The following is a 4,903-nucleotide window of genomic DNA, read 5'->3' as shown; positions in this document are numbered from 1 at the left end:
AGTACCACATGAGTCCTATTTTCCCACTTCTGTTCTTATCCCTCACAATCTAACAGAAATCATGCCCAAGACTTGCTCACTCCAAGCAATATGAAGGTCTCTGCCCAGTGTCCACTTCCTCTAACAAGTATATACACATTCTTCCTGGGTGCACTCACCCCTGGTAAATGATTAGCCCTGCACAGGGCCCCATCTGAGCCCCACTAAACCATAGCTTTGGATGGAGGCACAGAGTCCCCTTACCTAACTCCAAAGATAATTCCCTCCCATCTAACATGATCCTTGATTAAAAATAATAATAATAAAAGAGGAAAGAAAGAAAAAAAAACTCAATGAGAATCAATGCTGAAATGGTCAACTACTACTAAATTCAAAGCGGTCAACTTCTACTAAAGGTCATGGTCATATGGAATATAATGTAAAAATACTAAAAATGAATAGTAATAAAATACCACCACTACGTGGTATTTACTACCATGCAGGTAGGTAATGAGGTGGTTAAAGATACTTGACTTTTACATGGCCAATCGTGGTTTGAGTCCTCGACTGGATGGATTCCTTTCTCATTTTCCCTCTCTCTGTCACTAGTCAAATTGAAAAATAATGTTAAATAAAGTTAAATAAATAAATAAATAAATAAATAGACCACTATAGAAGGTACTCTTCAAATCAGGAAGGAATACTCCACGAGATGTCTAAAATCCAAAGGAATACAAGAAATATAAAAATAAATAAATAAAAGTAAAACAAAAACCCAAACCAACAAGAAGGAAATATCTCACTTCCAAAAGAACATACTAGCTTCTTTCTAATGACTAAAGTAGATAAAATGATATAACTGTTGGAAACCAAATTCAGGAAATTGAATATACCAAAATACAATGAGATGCAATACAATTTCAGGAGATGAGAAAACCAATGAATGACATGACAAACCTCCAGAGAGATAACTAGCTTTAAAAAGAATAAAAAAGAGGGGCAGAAGGTGGCATGCAGGTTAAGGTGCTGGATCTCACATGGCCAACACTGCAGTTCAAATCCTGGACCCCAAAGCTTCAAAATTACACGTTTGTGTACGCTCAAAATTCTGTACAGAGACTAGGGAAGGAATTGACTAATGAGACAGCTGATAAAGGTCACAATATGTAGCCTTAGAAGTTTACACATTTAAATCAAATCCCCTAGCAACACATATGGGGACCTCAGTTGGGTCTGAGAAATAATTTACAACATCAGTTTTGGTTCACAGGTTATATACTAAGGCTAGTATTTATCTGTTACAAGGTTTACATGATAGGGTAGCCAAACTAGAGTGGTTAGAGGATGGTACTGGAGTCTGTTGCATTATCTTCTGTGGGGGTAGAGATGGAGGTTAAAGAGTAGAGTTCATGATGTGGAAGATTATACAGAAGGGCATGAAGAGGTGCCAGAGATGTAGTGGAAAAGTGGATTCTGGTAACTTTTTATTTACCTCCTGAGAAAAAGGTGGTTCTACAATATCTGAGGCAGCTTCTAGATATCATTGAAAGTAACTTTCCCATTCAATTTGCCTGATTCTATAACCAGTTCTTCCCAATTATGCATATGAATATGCCATTTAGAAATTTCAAAGAATTCCCATTTTTACCAATGAAGACTGGGGACACTGCAACTTTTGTGGGCCCATTTTCCTAAGTACTTGAAAGGTAGGACAACAAAGGCCTCACACACAAAACCAGGTGAGGTTTCCAAGAGAGTTGTCCCTTACAGGAAACTGCTTATGATGAGTCATTTCTCACAACTTAAAAGCTTTTGCAAAAGTGACAAAAATTCAGAAGTCTATCGAGTCAAAGTATACTGACCATGGTTATTCCTCAAGGTTTTAACCTTGAGTATATTCAATCCTTTTAGTGTCTAAAAATTCTAGACACTAGGTGGCAGTAGAATGCTCAGCCTACCAAGTGATAGGTCTCGAGAATTTTTGCTGGCTGAGCAAAAAATTTTCTAAAATATTCTAATGAGTTTCTTTAAGATTGCTTAATATCATGAAAGAAATCTCTCAGGCAATCCTAAATGGTTTTTAGTTTCTGAAGGACACTTTTCAGGAGAGGAAGAGCAACTGACTTCACTTTTAAGTGAAGATACCACATTAGGGATCTTTAAAATGTCAAAACTAAGAGTTTTGTTTATAATTAAAATATGCTGAAGTTTTTTCTAAGGCACATGCTATGCCTCTAATCCAGTGAAAATGATGCACCAGTGAAGCATGATTTGGTCTCTTGGGAGAGGTGGACAAGATCACAAAATACGTTGGGATAAAATTTGTTCTGGCAACAACTTGACATATTCTTTTTTAATAATTATTTATTTAATTTTATTTATCCATTCATTTATTTTAAAGTGACAGAGAGAGATACACAGAGAGAAGAGAGGGAAAGCAAGCCACCAGGTCTGGTATTCAAACTGTGGTTGGTCACGTGGGAGTGTGTCCAGCGCCTTAACCACCACGCCACCTGCTGGTCCCCTGCCATATCATTCTTATCATGGGCCTTTCATAGAAACTTTAAAAGTCTTTTCAAAAGTGAACAAATTTAGGAGATGGGAAGTCTATCAGGTCAATGTGTACCCTGAGAAGATGGTGGGCATGAAGATGAGGAAATGTCAGGACAATAGTCATTGTCTGAGGCGCATGCTCTCTTTCTAGGAACACTCAATTTATTCTGGGAACATTCTGCTAATACTAAAACATCAGTATTTCCTTCTACTTTATCACAAGTGGGCCATAATTATTCAGGTCTTAACCTGTTACTGGAATAACATTGATCATTGTTTTGTCACTAAATGTATAACTTCAACAAGCACCATAGATTATATGTTTATATACTGGTGTTTTTAGTATTAGTAAATTTATTTTCATAAAATATATACTGCATAAAATTTATAATCTTTCCTCTTAAGGTTCTAGGACCATAACCACCATCCATCTTCATGAATTCTTCCATCTTGTAAGACTAAACAATTTATAACTATTATTATACAACGTCAAATCTTTTCATTCCTCCCACCTGACCCAGACTCTGGCAACCCATCATTATTTTTGTTTTTATTATTACTACTCTGAATATTCTATGACTGTTTTTACTGTGAAAAACAGTCCAAAAAAGTTTGAAATCTATTTAAAGAAATTGATTCAAAGACATTGGTTAAAGTGGGGTGAGAAAAGCTTTATTTTGGATCATCGTCGTAAGCTTATGGTACCTAGAAATGGGAATTTCAGTGGCGAAGAGAAATTGGGCTGAATTTCAAATACAGCATGGGCAGTGGAAATAACAACTGAGGAACTGTGTGGTGATTATCAGATGAAAAATAACTAAAGAAACATTAGGAATATGAGAGATTCTGGATAAACTGAAATAATAGGATTCTTACTGAGGACACAGGTTGATCAGACATCACACAGAGGGTAGTGGACCATAAGAAACCTAATCACTTATTTAAAATGATCTGATATTTAGTGTGGGGCTTCTTGCTAAACTACTTTAGGTGGGTTATTTGCTCAAAAGGGATTTTACAAGGAAGTATGCAGAGGAAACTAAAAGATTGAGAGGCCTGACTAAAGTATGATAGAGGCAAAACTTTGACACATTTTAAACATATCAAAGAATATGTAATTTAGTACTTTTCAATATGTTGATATTACTGTGCAACCACTCCAGTTAGTTTTACAAGATGGAGAGTCATACAGATAGCAGTAATGTTTGCTAGGCAATGTGAGTGCACACAGTAAGTCTGGTCATATCACTTTTCACGTTGTCGCTCATAGTGACGTCCACCAGCCTGTTCCTATCACGACTGAGCAGCTACCTTACATCTCACTCACCATAATTTGGTCTGTTCTACCTGGGTCATGATGTTGGGCCAACCAAAACCAAAACCAGCCCAATACCAATTCACCTTGGTTTGCATTTCTGGACCAGTGGGTGTTCTGGCTCAGAATCTCTTCACTAACGCTGGCCACAAAAGCTGTGATCAACACTCAAAGAGGATCTTGGAAATTTTATAACCACCTAGGACTATGCTGTGCCTCAACACACCCAGAACTCTCGAATGCCTCCTGTCCAACTTAGATCAGTTTCATTCTCAAAGTAAACTTGGACATTTTACCAGAGGAACATTTACAGAGCCCTCTCAGTACATATGAGTAGATCCCAGGTTCTAAAATGCCTTAGAATATTGTTTAAGGCATTTATGGTACATTTTATTTAATTTCAATTTATTATATACATTTAATTTATACATCCCTTAGCTTGTAAGTTGAATTTATCCAAAATGAATATACTTCTCACCAGAGCAGTTGAGGATACAAAACACATGATCATCAACATATTATAATCAATTTCTATATCCCAAAAATGCCTGCCCATTTTTCTCCATAACTTCTTTCCTTACACTATCCCCTTTCTCCCATCTTCTTCTCACATTGTCTCTAGTACCTATAACCATTTTCAATGTTTATATGGCCTTTAATCTGAGTTTCCATTATGCTTTGAAAAACTTTTTTCTGTTTGATTGCCAGCCATGAAAGTGGAAGCTAGAAAACTTTCTATATTTATTTTTATTTTTGCCAAAATCAGTGGTTATAGTCTCTTGCATCTTTAAAGATCAAACATGAATCACAGAAATAAACTTTTGCTAGGGCCAGCAGATGTTGTAATAGTTATGCCACTGACTTCCCATATATTTGAATGCAGGTCAAGTCCCAGAGCCACAAACTTAAAACTCAAGCCAGTGTGTGTACATGAGTGCCCAAGATCCTGAGAGAAGAATGGTGAAGAAGGGATGGATTCATGCTTTCTGTCTCTGTCTTTTCAGAGAGCACATATGCCCTATAGCAAAAATCACTCAAAAAAAAAAAAAAAAAAAA

The sequence above is a fragment of the Tupaia chinensis genome, unplaced genomic scaffold (genome assembly GCF_000334495.1).
Source record: "Tupaia chinensis unplaced genomic scaffold, TupChi_1.0 Scaffold144069_1, whole genome shotgun sequence".
Lineage (NCBI taxonomy): Eukaryota > Metazoa > Chordata > Mammalia > Scandentia > Tupaiidae > Tupaia > Tupaia belangeri.
This window is presented reverse-complemented; position numbering follows the sequence as displayed.